Source organism: Calonectris borealis, chromosome 25 (genome assembly GCF_964195595.1).
Source record: "Calonectris borealis chromosome 25, bCalBor7.hap1.2, whole genome shotgun sequence".
NCBI classification, from domain to species: domain Eukaryota; kingdom Metazoa; phylum Chordata; class Aves; order Procellariiformes; family Procellariidae; genus Calonectris; species Calonectris borealis.
Window position 1 is genome coordinate 5,869,716 of NC_134336.1, and position 15,667 is coordinate 5,885,382.

A 15,667-nucleotide genomic window follows, 5' to 3' on the forward strand; every position below is an offset into this window, starting at 1 on the left:
GTGGCACGCTTCATCTTTATTCAATGGCTGCCTGGAGATTTTGCCTTCTTCTCTTCACCACAGATCTGCATATGGGCTGTGTGTCCTGTATACATGTACTTGCTTTTAGGGATTCAGTGTCCGGGTCTCATGGATTGATTGCCGTCTTGATTCATGGCTGTTGAACTCAGCCCAAGAGTGGGATGTCTCTGTTTGTCAGTGTTACCTCTCACAAAGGTCACTATAGGCCTGAGCAGGTTCACAGAGAGAGTATGGGTCTCGTAAGGCAGCGTATCCTCATCCTGGTTCACGTGGGCACCAGCAATGACGAGAGGAGCTCTTGTCAAGAGCGGCAGAGCCAGCTCAGGGTGGTGGCGGGTCACGATAGCCCACGTTGGCAGGGCAGCTGTGACACCTCGGTGCAACAACGGTCTGTTTACATTTCTTCCAGTCCCAGGGCAGGGTCTGAGCGCAGCCGAAGGATCTCTGCCCCATGCCCCGGGGCACCAGATAGATGATCTTCAGGGGCTCCACAGGGCACACCTTGATATGTCTAACTTAGGCACGCCTGCCCCACTGCCAGGTCTCTGCTGACAAATGTGTAATACTTACTTCATCTCCCCACTCCAAACTTTGGACAATTTTAGACATTCATTTCACTAATAAATGTGGAGATGTTGGAGTTGGCTGATGAACTATCTGGGATTTAAACTCTGCCATTGCATCACATTTGATTTGATATAAAGCAAGGTCACTCCTCATCCTTTAGGTTATTCAGGATTAGAAAATTGAAGCCATTTGAACTGAGATGATATTTCTTAATGTAATAATGGCTGGGAAATTGAACTGTAAGAATGGCTTCTTGTTCTTAGTTCATAGGAGGTGCTTTTTAAAAATTAGAGTAGAAGGAGGATGGCTATAGTTTAATCCCAAGATAAATCATGTTTCCAAAATGGCTAGCAAAACTCAGGAATTGATATGATTAGCAGACTTAAAGCTGTGGCAGGGCAAGTTAAAGTGCTCACTAATGATTTTCACTGGATTACAGAGGGATACATAGGATTCTTAATACTCTGTCCGTTCTTTGCACCATTATATGTTGCAGGTGGTTTTCTGTCAGGATTGTTTCACAATAAAGGCAAATAATGACAAATACAACCAGTTCACCTGATCTTCACATTTCTGTGGCGTTGCAGTTTTTTAAATCTTTCTCCAAATTCTTGAAGACACCAGCAGGAGAAAACATACTGAACTGGTTAAAATAATTTTAGTTAAAATCCCTCTCTCTCCTACTCTGTGTATATTTAAGCATGGAACAGCTTTTTACCCAAAGTGAGAATTTTAGCAGAAAGCTGTTGTTTGGGTTAAAATATCTCCAATTTTGATCACTGAACATTTTGATTCTTTGCATACTCTTTTCATTTTCTTCCTCCCTCTTGCTTGGCTTCAGTCCAGCAGGAAAAGAAGGCAGGGTTTTTTGGTTGGGTGGGGTTTTTTTTGCTTATTTTAAGTTTTGCAAAAAAAAAAAAAAAATTGCAGTCCAAAAGATATCCATGTATTTTGAGATAGAAAACACTTTTTCTCAAACAGCTGCAACACACCAGCTGCTCCTGTCGCTCTTCACTCATCTGAATTCTTTCTACCCTCCTCCTTTCCTCATTAAATTCCCTCTTTCAACTTGCTACTTCCATTGTTCAACGATGAACTTCTGGCTGTTGGAGACATGACCTATTTAGCTACGTTCACAGGAGGAGGAGAATGGGCTTCTGTGAGGGCTGCCTCCTAGCCCAGACCACAGGCAGTGCCACAAGCCTTGCATTCATTTTCCACCTTTATTCAAACAAAAGTCCCATTGCTTGAGAATCGGAATCTGTGTTCGGTGTTGTGTAAAACAGGGTTTGCCTTTTGTTCTCCCATACGCGTTTTGCTGTTAGAGAGCTTTTGGATTGGCAACTCTGATGAATGAAGACAGAGACATTGTCAGAAAATGCCTTATTTTCCTTTTGGAAATGCTCACTAACTATGACAAGAATGTTCATTGTTTTGGTGAAAAACATAATCTCTTTTTTTTTTCCTAAAGAATCCAAATGCGGAAGGGCGTACCCCTTCCCTGTAAAAAGTGTGAATTCAGAATTGGTTGAATTTGATTTGTTTCATCTAAATAGGCTGCTGTAGAAGAAGGAAACAATCTAATCTCTTTGTCCATCTTTGACAAAACAAACAAAAGTGGATTGAAATTCATGATAGAACAACTTGTTAACAGCAGGGACAGTAAGACTGGAACAGGCAGCCTAGGGAAAGTGAAATTTCCGTCATCGATGGGCTTTACAGGGAGGTTAAGCAATCCTTTGTTGCCAGTGGTGTATATATACACACCAGTTACACCTCTGGGATAACGTGCGGACTAAGTCTTAAGCAGCATTTTGCAGAATACCAAGGTTGAGAAAGACCATCAAAACCTGAAGAGAATTAAGTAAACCAACTGAAAACTGGTAGAAATCAAAAGAAATGATGCATTTTCAGCTGTAATTTTGTCCATCTCTCTCCCATTAGATAAAACCCCAGGTATTTCCCTGCAATAATTTCTGACCCTGGTGCCAAGTGAGGTGGACAGGGTAGCACCAGCTCTTGGATATGCTGGGGGAGTGGTGGTGTCCTATTAGACTGGCCTTGCACAGGCAGAAATCCCTGGGTCTTGAACTGGTCAACACTGGCTCTACCTCACTGAAGTCAGCAGAGTTATTTCTGCTTATACCAGCTGGGAATAAAGTCCCTAAGTCTCTACATTAACATAATCCTCTGCAATGTTGCTGGAAAAGGTTTATTTTGCCTACTAAAAGAGCAAAGGAGAGAGAGAGTGCCACAAAGAGACAGCAACAGGCAGCTTATCCAAGCTGAGGGTGCCTCTGTGGATTAGAGTAGTGCAGGAAAGGAAAAAAAAAAAAAATTAAAGTATATGTTATCTTTTGAGAATATTTGCAATCAAGTCCTGCCTCTGTAGTGAAGGTAGGTCTTTGTAACGAAGGCTGGTTGGACTCTAGCTCTTGCTTTATTTAAGTTTGTTATGGGCACAGTAGGAAAGCAGATAGGGACGGGTATATGGTGGATCAACACGTAAGGCAAGGCTTTCTCTAGCCGCTTGTAATTTTAGCTGTCAGCTGAGTTGTTTACACAGTTAAATAAACGGATCCCAGTCTCACTCCCTCTTATCTCTGGTACACACACATCGCGGGAACAAGTTAGAGAGGCCCCTCTAAAAATATTGCCTGCTTACTGCTGGGCGCTGGGTCAGGAGCCCTGAATTTGTTCCAGCTGCCTCCATATATTAGATTAGAGCCCTTGCTCTCTCTTCTGCTTGCATCTCCTCTCCGTGGGAGCACGCACAGGCTCAGCGTTGGTTGCATGGCTTTGTTTTCCAGGAGAGTCCATCTGCTCCTGCCTCGTGTAATCCCATTACAAGAATTCCTGGGTTTGAGCCCTGCTGCTGGCTGCTGTGAGTGACATTTTTCATTTCCCCCTCTTGCTTGCCAAGGCTCAGCACCATCCTGGAGAGGCCTCGCTCTCCCTTTCCGACTTTTTCCTTTGCTATCCGCTCATTGATCCACACTGAGCACATTCAAATGCTTCCTCTGTCTGATGGAAGAAGCGAGGACACTCCGGGCGAAACCAGGTTCACAAATGATCAGAGAGTCATCCATCCTCCCAAGGTCAAGCACACCAAAGCTTAATGCTCTTTTTCTCTTGCACACGTACAGCTGCATCAGTTCACTCCAGGAAAGATGGCAGCAAAGTCTGTGTTTCTGCCAGTAGCTGCTTGCAGTAAATCAAAGCAAATCAGGCACAGACACCACAGGTTACTAAACTCTTCAGCTGACTTTATTTTAGCTGCGAGGCAGGTGATGTGTCTGACTCTAAAGCATCTGGATCTGAATTTCCTCGTGGGGGAAAATATCGAACCACTCTTGGTGATTCCAGTGGACGTTTTCGCCTCCTAAAGGTTTCTTATGGTGGCTCTTAAGAGTTGCTTTTGTTGAACTGTGGTGGGGAAACGGGCAGAAGAGACTTTTCCAGCCTTTCCCCTGGACTGCATGCTGTTAAGCAAAATAGGCAGGAAAGAGCCTTCAGCGTAACGTAGCCTTAAGAGCTGAGGATACTGAGGGACCAACATACAGAGCAGAAGTCCCTCCGTACCAGGCATGCGCTCAGCCGGCTGAGTTGGAGGGAAGAGGAGCCACAGAGATCTGGATTCACTTTTATCTGCAGCATCATTTTCCAAGTGACCAAAGGAAGGGCAGAATTACGATCCCACCTTGCAACACAGCAGGGGCCTCTCTAAATTCTGGCTTTGCTCAGTGATTGAGTTTAATCTGAGCAGTGAAAACTCACAGGGAGGGAGGGAGGAGTTAAGAACCAGGCTGTAATTTATCCTGCAAAACACCCGCCACGCCGAAGGCTTGGGGGGAAGGTTCTGCTCCTGGCTGTATGGCACGACAGCAAAGCAGGATGTCTCCGTTCGTGTCGGTGTACTGCAGTGTTTGAATTACTACCCTGATGAGAGGAAGCTTGCACCTGAAGGGAAGATGCTGTGTGAAAAACACAACCTGCCTGGAACGGGGTCATTGAGTTCATAACATCAATATCTAGTCAGCACCTACAGATTGTTTCCAAAGCTCATTATTTCAGAGAACTGCTGTACATGTGAGTGAAACTCATTACCTGAGAGGCTTGTTATATTTTCTAGTCGCTGACAAAATGTGGGCATTACTTGGCTACCTTAATTAATGCACGATTACACACTGAAATGTACCATTTGTATTTAGATATGAGTTTTGTTGCTGGAGCCACTGAAATCCATCTTTCAGAGAAGCCATCAAAGGCCAAGCAGCCTCATCCGACATGGCAATTAAAAATATTTTTCCCTTTTGTAGCTGAGAACTTAACCTCAATGCTCCAGCGGGACTCCAGGACCAGGTTTGAAACTGCTGCAGGGATGCTGCACCCTGCCCAGCGTTTGCTCGATGGCTGCGGTCCTCCACTCTGGAGGGCCCCATTTTACTGGTAAAATGACACCAGCCTCCCCTATGACTTGCAAACAAACTTGTGAGTAATACTTTATATATGTGAATCTCTTCTTTGCAATAATACATTACATCCTTTATATGAAAAGAAGCCAGCCTAAATATTTCACTGTAGGTACCAACGGCAATACTATAGGACGCCCTTGGGAGTCATATGGATATCTTGGAGGTAAAGCTGAATTGGTGCGTGGATTATCCAGCACTGTCCTAACGTGGCCCATATCCTTGCACTCCTGAGCAATAACCAGCGGTGAGTGGGGAAAACATTTCAGCTAGCAAGTTGGTTTTTTTGTTCCCCCCCCCCCAGCTTTCTGCTATAACTATGGCTGCAGTACGAAGGGACCCAGACGTGCCCCCCGCCACGGAGCCCCAGGGAAGCTGCAACAGGACATGAACAGCAGAAGGAAAAAGAGATAGGAGGAGGTGATGAATTTGCCCGAGGGCACCCAACAACCTGGTAGCAAGGTTGAGTAGAGCAGAAGTGTTGTCAGCCCAGAGGGTTGAGTTAGCATCACTAAAGCTGAGATTTATTGGTCCTAATTTGGTTATCTAAACCCAAGCTGAGCTACGCCACCCGTATAGGCAATGGAGAGAATCAGGCAGCTCAGAGCAATTCATCCTCTCTTAGGACAGGTACTTTAGGTAGGCCAGATGGTTCACTCGATGCTTCTGGGTGGAATAAAGCTGAAATTTCCTCCCAACACTTAAATCAGCAGTGTAATCAAACCTGAATTACATCCAAATCTTGACCTGCTGGAATAAACAAGGAATGCAGTTTGAAAAATGTGCCTTGTTTTGAAAACAACATTTTAACTTTTTGGAAATGTCACACAGCTGCACCTGAAACTCTGCCAGAGCTGAACCGGTACTGTGGGAAGGGAGGTGAGCAGGTTGGCGAAACCAGCCTCAGGATTCGGGTTTGTGTCACAGTTTTAATTCCAAGTTAGGAATTTTTCAGTAAATGTTTTCAGAAATAGTTAACTTCAAAAGAGCACGCTTAATTGGCAGGTTTGGAGAAAGGCAGGGCATTTTTTTCCTGAAGTCTTCTCTGAATTTTTTTTTTTTTTTTGAAGTTTTATCGTTTTTCACTGGAAATAGAAGTTTGGGTATGCGCTCAAGTGCTTGAATAAACAAAGAAAGGTTTTTCTAATTTTGCTGCTGAATGCAGTACACTGCATTAAGTAATTTTACTTTTGCTGATGTTCTGTATTTGTGCAGTGCCTGCTGCAATGGAGCACTGTTTTGAACAATGATGATAACAACAATAATGCATTAACAATAATTACAAAAGCAGGTCAAAGATTTATTTTCCCTTCAGCTTTCATATAATTATTCTATTCAGCTTGCTAGAAGTATCTCCTTTTCCATGAGAAATTTAGCTTCTCATGAAAGCAGTAGGGGTTTTTTTATGTGTTGTTTTTTTTTTTTCTTTTTTTTTTTTTTTAAACCTATCAGGATTTAAGAGGAAACTAAAAGAAAAAAAATCAAATTTCTTTGTTCAAAGAAAGTGCATAAACTCCAACTGTGAATTACAAATAGCCCCTGGGAGTGAGGTCTAGTGATTAAAGAAGAGGAATGGAAGTCGGGGTAATCATGTTAAGCCAGTGTGTCTTTGAATCCTATAGCATTTAAAAAGGTATGGAGGCTTATGACTTCTGTTACTAGCAGAAGACTCAAGGGCAAACATTTATAAAACAGAATTTAGCCACTTCTAATATCAGCTATATCGCATTCACCTACTGCTTGTATACAACAAATATATGAATTGACACACTTTTAAATTTACTACTACATCTTTCCTGTTGAATAGGTAGTCTGTGAGATGGCTGAAGGGGCTTGTGTGTAGGGGTGTGGGATCCACCTGTAGTGCTGACCTAGGCAGAGGCATTAAAACATACGTGTGTGCTTCCGATTACCACAGCAGCACCTTATGGGAATGGGAATGTGGGTATCCCATCCCTTTCTTCCGCTCCATGGGTGTAATTCCCCAGCCAGATTTATCTGCCCAGGTTGAATCTACCTGGATTTACCTTACCAGGGTCAACTAGCTAAATGTTGGCCATGAGATGAAAGCATCTCCAAAGGGTGACTTCTTCCATCCTCAGGTAGATGTCCAGCACACGTAGGATGGATGAACCTGCAGAGCTGCCCGCTTGTTTCCTTCAGCTCTGGGGGGAGTCTGAAATGACCAACTATAACACCTAACCTTTAGGTAGCTAAAGCTAAATGACATGAACTCCGCTCTAAGTCTTCAAGAGCATGCCAGGATGCCCAGGATGGACTATGGTGGGGAGTCTCAGTAGTCTAGGAGGGTGGCTGAGATAGTGACAGTGCTCCAGGACATCAAAGTGGCATTTTATACAGAAATTTTTCCAAGTTTTGACTGATCATTTTTCAACACTCGATTTCCTCTATGAAAAAAAATTTGTATTTTGAGGGGTGGGAGAAAAACTCTTCTATTTCTTGACCCTGTGCAGAACGGGTTCAGATAAGTAAATCTCCTTGGCAGCTGCCCTGTAGTCACAGGTTCCGGTTCACCCAGAAAACCCAGCCTCCTGGCTGTAAGGCTGCTTCTGGGCCTGACTGTGATCCAACAACTTCCTAAGCAGATGCTCCTTCCATTTACAGATCCCTTTCAACAGTTTGTTAAAGCTCCCTTTCACTAACAGCTGCTTTTTTAAACTACGGGGGGAAAGGTGCAAGACAAGTGGCTCTTCCTATTGTGCTCCAGGAGAAAGCCGAGGTGGGAGGTCACCTTATTGCCAGGCGTGCTGGAGCAATGTCGAGCTGCTCTAGAGGAGATGACTTCCCTCGCAAGCACAAAGCCAGCATGCAAATTCTTCTGACTTTGCTCCTTGAGCGTGTGGGGTCCTGGAAACCTCCCTGTCACTCTCTAATCCGTTGCGCTGTTGCACTGACGGACAGAAGAGCCCTTCTTGCCAGTGGGGCTCGTGGGCATGAATAAACCATAAGCCACGTGGCCGTACCAGCAGCCTGCTGAGGCTGATAGTGGACAGGACCTGCCAAGCAAGCCCGGTGCCACCGCAGCTCTGCGGCACAGGCAGGACTCCCGGCTCCAAGGCAACCAGATCACAATGTCTCTTAAAATCATCTTACAGTGCCCCAGCAGGGCATCGCAGGGATTAGTCCATATTTGCACGACTGATCGGATAGTTTTGGAGGAGGAAACGTCTGCTACTGAAAAGCAGGTAGTTTTGCTCCGCGGCCGTGCAGGGAGCTAAGGGCAGAGCCTGCAGTCCAAGTCCCACGGCCCCCGGGGCAATGGGCCGTTAACAGTTCCTGTTAATGACGCGCTGGTCTGGTTCTCAGGACAGAAGTGCTGGAAATGCCTGGGAACGGCAAGATGGTCCTTCTCTCCGAGCCCCAGCACCACCGCAAGCTAACCGGGTTAGCGTGGCTCCCGCCGCTCCGCTGCGCCTGCACAATTTTGCAGTAAGTTCCTCTGACAGCTTGGTATCGCTGTAACATCTTGCCGTGCTGTCGGATACCTCGCCCGGTAAGAGACGTGCGAGCTCCCCGACGCTCACGCAGCGCTAATTCCATACCTTAACATACGGCTCTGCTGTGCCTCCCGTGGAGAGCAGCAGGGAGACCCAGGCTAATGTCTTCATCCCGTCAGGATCCAATGTGTCTTGTGAAGGTGTGAGGAAGGCAGAGCACAGACGAAGGCCAGACGACGTCCCATCTGCCACCCAAATTGGGCAATAAGAACCGGGGTGCAGCACTGGACCCCCGCCAGCCCCCTGCGGGTCTGGATGAGGGCCGTGTCTGGGGCTTGGCCAGAGGGGCACACGTGGGGCACGCTCCAGCTCCTGTCTGGAGGAGAACGAGCTGATCAAGTGTGCTCTACTTCACGTTCCTCATTACAAAGCCTCTGGGTAATAAAAGCTAATGAACTAAATGTCACTTCAAGCCCTGCTGTCTCCTCCTCTCCTTCCCCTCTCCTCCTCCTCACGGACTCATCTCTTCTGTCACCTCATGTCTCTATCCTCACCTAAATCCAAAGATTCGGGCTCTTCATTAGGAAACAGGTAATTTAATAGGGATGCCAGTTAAGAAAAGAGCCTCTCTTTCTTCCTCCCTCTCAAAAGTTTGAGCCCGAGACCTCTGCCACCCCACGGGACAGCTAGGATGTAGCACATGTGGTCCCCCCCGCATCGCTATGGGAAGATGGAGGGTTTTGGAGCTCTTGGTTTGACACAAGAGCTATGACCTCATGCACAAGACACTTCATAGCAGCTTCTCATTGCAGCTTGCTGGGCAGGACAGCATCTGCCCAGGCCTTCAGCCAGCTGTAGGTGCACCACACCAGCTCAGTCCCTTCTCCTGAGGGCAGTTCAGAGGAGGACGTCAAAGTGCGTGCTCTGAATAACCCTCTGGAGACATCTCTTTCTTCCCCTTGACCATGGAAGTAGCCTGGGGTGGTGAAGTCCCCAATTTCGTTGTCTCTGAAAGATGCCTGGAGTGCTCTGCATGCCCCAGGGAGCCATTTGCAGCCACGGCAAACCGGGGAACACGCTTTCATTTTTATCCCCAATGACCTGGTTTCCTACTTGGGTTTCATAACAGTTACTGCCAGACTGGTCAGAGTTAAATCCAAGGAAGCTGCAAAACAGTTCCCGAAGAATTAGCAAGAAAGATAAAGCATATGCAGATAAAACAGCCTCCGGTACACAGCTTGAAAGGAGCACCGAGAACACCGGCTGGACTGTCGAGGAGGGGAGGATTTACGGCCAGCTCCACCTGGACCACGGTGTCCTACCCCTTCCTCACATCAAAGGATATTTCTCCCCCATGCAGTGAGTAGCTCTCAGTAAAAAAGGCAACAGGGGGTAGGAGGCTGGCTGGAGACGGAAACTGCCCATGATACGTTAGAGAAAGATCTGACAGACCGGGAAGACGTTATTCAAGGGAGAAAAAGCAAATGTTGCGTGGAACACAAGCTGTTCCTCATGGCTTGGGGAGGTGGAACAAACTGGACCTGTCTGAGCTCAGAATGGAGGGGTTAAACTTGGCCAAGGGAAAACACATGCGGGGTCTCTCTGCTTCCTCTGCACATTGCAGGGATGAATAAGTCGTGCTTTGTTTTAAAGTTGTTGTTTTGCAGGCTTCGCTCTGCGTAACAGCGGGCACAAGCTGCGGCACGCTCAGCCCCCAGGCTGAAGGGTCACGAGTGGGTGTGCGCTAGCGAGTGGAGGGGTATGCACGCCGCTGGTCAGAGGCGTGGAGATGGGAGTAGAAAGGGATCCAGTGCTCCCAGGAGGAACAGTGGGGAAACTCAGCCTGGAGCCCTGCCGAGGCAATGTAATCCTATTCTGGGTGGATTATCACACAAAAAGTGGAAGACAGTCCTGGTTCTCCACTTGCTCACTCCAGTGGATGCCGGGAGGACCTGGGCTGGAGCTAGTATGCCTCTTCAGCCCCACTGCAGAGCAATGAGCAGTCACAGTCTAGGCAAGGGAAGGTTTTCTGGGCTATTTTAAGGTCCGTCAAGGGATTTGCTTCCTTCTCTAAGTATGACCAGTCTGTTATTGTGTGAGGCAAGTCCTCCAAACATACAGGCACAGGACACAGGGAGACGGGAAGAAGAGAGAAGGTGTTGGTGATGGAGCGTGTGTTGGGGCTGGTGGTGGATGTTCCTGTTTCGGGCCAAAGGTAGGAGGGAATGGGCTGCAGAAAGAGCAGGTGAGACTGCAATAATGCTGCAAGGGTCACGGCTGAGGCCATCCTCCTCTGCCCACTCTCCTGGGGCTCCTGCCCAAGAGGCCACCAGACCTCCCAGCAGGGCATCAGCTCCGAGTGTTTCTGTGGAAACCAGCCAGTGGCTTTTTTTTGTTTCCTTCCTCCAGGCTGGACCTGTCCCAGGGAATATCGCAGCCACAGGCACTGTTTTCTCCTCTGCACTGAGTTGCCCTACCAGCTACTGCAAGAAATGGAGAAGAGACAGGAGATGATGCGAGAGAGACAGCTTCATTGCCTGCTCCTTCCCTTTGCAAAGCTCTGTCAAGGATAACAACCCCGTATTTAGTGTAATTTACAGTAACTGTGTTTTAATAGATGTTGTGGGATCCTTAGCCTTATTATGAAAATCCTCTTATGAGCAGCAGCTCCTTTAATAACCTGGGCTGCAGAAAGTGTCTGTCTATTTACATCTATTTGCATGTATTTGCATGCAAGTTGCTAATATAAAAATCTAAAAAGCTCTGATGACTTCACATTTTTTAAGTCTGCCCATAATCTGAAGGACTAGGAATTTGATAGCACGATTTTGGTTACATGTGCAAGCATTGCCCCAGTGCTAACGAAGAGGCAGGGTCCAGTCCGCGAGAGAGCCGGGCTCCTTGTCTGTGTGGACACTGCCCAAAGGATTTGATTTTGGAAGGATCCATAAGTGGATCCTTTGAAACCCCAGCCTTGTGATCAACAGTCCCCCTGAGCTCTCTGTGTCTCTAAGGCCCGTTTACCTATTTTCTTAGTGCCAGGTGGCAAAATTATGGAAAATGAAGTTGCTACAGCAAAAAGAAAAATAAAAAGAGTGCTGTCAAAACCCGAAGTGCTTCATCTAGGAAATGGGATGATCACACACCCATGTGTGAGTAGGTTGATACCTGGGGAAAGGGGAATACGCTGCGAGATCCCAAGGATTCATTCTCAAACCTTACTGATACTGAAAGAGAGCTTCTTCCCTGCAAAATCCCACACAAACTGTGAGGTAAGATTGCAACTGGTTTGAAAATGGGATTTCCATTGTTTGGGAAACGTTGCCACTTCCCATTGGAACTTCTGGTTCAGGAAAAAAGCCTGAATAATAATCATGCAAAAACCAGTGAACAGGAATTCTGAACATTTTCTATATTGGACGTTGCATGATAGTTGTTTCACACAGCTACATCATCCGAGTTCAGTAATTTCAAAACTTATCATTCTGATGAAATAAAAATGTTGTTTAGATGATCCTAAACATTGCGATATGAAATCTGAAGCATGAGACAATGTGAATTATGATATAATAAAATTGATCAAAAGAAACGAAGCATAACAATAACATAGAAAAAAAGTGCAGATTTACTGTCTTGAAACAACAGATTTAGGACACTACTGAAATGAAACAAGACCACTGAAATGAAACAATTCGACTTCCCATAGAAAATTATGTGTAAATTGGCGTATTTGCACAATGTTTCAATTCTGCATGAGAAAACTCCAAATTTTAAGCACGACATAAATAACCAGGGCCAAAAGTACATGCCCAGCACTTCCTGCAAACCCACAGCTTTGCATCTAGAATGAATTTGCCTGAATACAGCAACATGCTGCAGATCTGGGGAGATCTCATCTGCTGCTCTGAGATGAGAAACCCTTTCCCACAACTAGGCCAGCACAAAGCACGTACCTGAAATCCACTGAAAAAACCTCCCATTAATTGCTGGATATTGCTGTAACTCCTCTGAAGTCTAATTGGGAATATCTTGCAGAACAGAGCATGTAGCAGCCCTGTCAACCTTGGTATCCCCATCCTCGTACTGCCCCTTCCATCTAAACCACTGCTAATTTAGCCCTGAACTCATCAGCAGCTGAATTCAATCTGAAAGAGCCTTGGATCAATCCCTGTTGATGAGCTCATGCCCAGGCTCATTACACTTTCTTTCACCTCTCAGTTTTGATCACAAGGAGCACACGAAGTGCGGAGGTTCTCGTGAGAAAGGCTCTGTCCTCTGAGATTTCTAGTCCTGCTTTTTAGACCCAGGGAGTCTGGACAGTGCAGAGAAGCACCCAGGTTTATGGATTCTAGTATGAATTAAGTACAATTTCAGAAACTTGGGGGGATTATCTAGTGACCCAATAATCTTCACCTGGCTCGCAGAAAGATCCTCAGTAGAGTCAATCCCTGCACCTGGCTCCTGGTGCGTTTTTCCTGCAGGTGGACACTTTGCTAGCAAAGCTCAGCCCCAGGGAAATAAAGCAAATGAAATAAAGACGGTGATGTAAGATGCAATAACCACAAACCCAGCAAATTTAAAAATTAAATGTAAAAGGATCGCTCTCATAGACACAATATCTCACGGGCAGCATCGCTAATCCCACACATTCAAAAAGTTTGTGTCTACCTTCCAAGTCATCAGCGCTGCTGAAATACCAGGAGAGTTGCAGAGATAATAAACAGAGGGCTCTCTTTATCTGCTGTCTCAGACACTCAAACTACTGTACAGCCGCCCAAATTTTCAAGCTTTTCTTTACAAAGGCTGGAAAGGTCTTGTTTCTTTTTAAATAAAAGCTAAGACTGCCTGCATTATAAGTGCTGGCAGTGCTTCACGTAGGTTTTGTAGCTGGATAGCCTCGTGCTCTAGGTGAGCATAGCAGCCAAGAAACTTTTAGGTAATAAATATACTTTTCCATCAATCGGTGATGACAGGAATTGCCCAGAAGCACAACTGTGGAGTTAAAAAAAAAAAAGCCTGTGCCTCCAGATTCAGACAAGCTGTGACAGTCCAGAACTTGTACGCTGATCCTGCTAACACATCTGATAAAGGCAAAGGTGAGGGTATTTGGATCGTCACCGAGAGCTGCCCTGAGGACTCGGATACCTCTCCTGCCTCTGATACCCAGCATTCAGCCCCTGGCCCTCCAGGCTCGGTGAGCCGTTGGCAGTCCCGGGGCACCATCCCATCCTCCCCGCGTCTCTCCCGCCCTCCCTCTCACGAGCCATCAACCTGGCAGCGCTTGGGAGTCTGATAAAAGCTGCCATTACTTTCCTCCCCAATCCTCTTCAGCCAGCCCATCTCAGTTTCGTTTTCGAGCGTCTCACAGAAACAATATTATGTCCCCATCAATTACCACTATTAGGTTAGTGCCAGCAATCTAGTCCTTGGGGTGGCATCTTTAGTGCTATTAAGGATAAGAAGCAGCATCAGGGTCTCTGCTCCTCTTCCCCCCTTGCAAGTGAAAGCCCTTGTTGGAGACTTCTTTCAATATTTCATTAATTCTCAGACATATGCTCCAGGAATGTCAAAATGTTAGGATCTTCTGGAATGAAGCGATAAACAGAACTGACATGGAATTAAACACTGAATTACCTAGAGAGCCAACATCGTTTATTTGGGTGTACGTTACTACAGCTACAGCCCTTGCAGATGCACCTCCACCCCCTAACTTTACCCAAAGCAAAAAAAAAAAAACCCAAACGGAAATAAAAATAAAATGTAATAATCTCAGGAAATTTGTGTGTCTTCTCTGTTATTGAATGGATGTGCTTGGTGTGTATGGCTAGCTGATTTAAGCTAATTATTTTCTGTGTTTATATTTATTGGCTGTGATTAGTTATGCAACAAAGACTATGGGAGAACAAATCATGTCAGTGCAGCTAATTGGAGATAACACAAGAGGTAGTGAAAGCCGTAATTTTTATATTTTACGCATGAAAAGCAGACCTAATCCTGCTGGTTGTAAATCAATAAAGTGCTGTTGAGGTCTCCATCTGAGGATATGAACCAAGGGCTGAAAAACAGCACACTCTATGAGCTGTCCTGATTTTCTGGGCTCTGTCTATAAAGCTACCGAAAACCACAGATTTTAGTGGAGTAAAGCTGGGGCTGGGGTCAGAACTGCACTGGAATAAGATATTGCAGAAAATGAGATATATGGGATTTTGTTCCTTTGGAGTGAAGGCTGCTGTGAGGCTATCCGACTACAAATTTTAGGGCTTTTTACAAATTGAATATGAACCTCTTCTGCTCATCTTTAGATTGCCAGACTAGAAATATCTATTTTCACAAACCCTCCAAAACTCTGCCACTCAGACCCCAACAGGAGCCCCAGCTCTAGGCAAGGCACAGTGCCTAAAATGAGCCCGTCCGGGAAGCCACCTCCTGTCACAGCTCCTGCCTCGCTTCCCTGCCCTTCCCAAAATCTGGGCAGTCATTTGCATCTGCCCGTGACAACCCCAGCATCAGCTCGCGCTCAGTTTCCTCTGCTGTGCCGGCACGTAGCGGCAGTCAAACTCCATCTCTCCAGCGCATGTATCCAGCCCCAGGACCGTGCTGCCAACACGCTTTGCAACGCATCGTGCATTTATGTGCCTAGCCCTGCTCTGAAGAAGGGCAGTGCTACCGTCTCCACTTTCCAGTGAGGAATCAGCCTCTTGGAGCACCTGATGACAAGGTTTGTCAGGGCGCTGAGGCACCTGCAGATGCAAACAGATGCCTGGTGCTATATCCAGGATGTCTAACGTGCCTGGTTCATCTTCTTGCCTACAGCTGGAGCTATAGGTGCTCAAACAGCCCTTGAAATCAGACCCTAAGGCTGGGATTCATCTGGCGTCTGGCAGGGGACTGGGGAGATGTCACCTCCCAGAGGCCCCGGGCTCTTTCCCGTGACCACCGACGAAGCTGAGAGTGCCCAGCTCTGACGTAGAGGTCTGTTTTCAGAGAGCTGGATCCAGGAGCGATGAATCCAACCTCTGCTGACTCTCCTCGTGCTCTGGGCTGACCCAGGGAGCTCAAATGTGCCACCCAACACCCCCTTCCCTGTGTCCTACGAACTGCTGACCCTTTGAAGGGGTCTGCAGGCATTTCTCTGGCTGGATTCAGCAT

General features: G+C 46.4%; 1 long non-coding RNA gene across 9 annotated transcripts; it reads left to right on the forward strand.

Moving 5' to 3' along the window:
- Window positions 1–3,185: 3,185 nt before the first annotated feature.
- LOC142092945 (uncharacterized) lies at window positions 3,186–11,278 on the forward strand. 9 transcript variants are annotated; one of them, XR_012677246.1, is made up of 6 exons: window positions 3,186–3,472; window positions 4,908–5,079; window positions 5,173–5,307; window positions 7,163–8,574; window positions 8,698–8,956; window positions 10,928–11,278. It is a non-coding gene; the product is annotated as an uncharacterized LOC142092945 (long non-coding RNA). The 9 variants fall into 9 exon arrangements; XR_012677245.1 differs by having other exon boundaries at window positions 7,163–8,266; window positions 8,388–8,956; XR_012677248.1 differs by having other exon boundaries at window positions 3,187–3,472; window positions 7,163–8,510.
- Window positions 11,279–15,667: the final 4,389 nt, after the last annotated feature.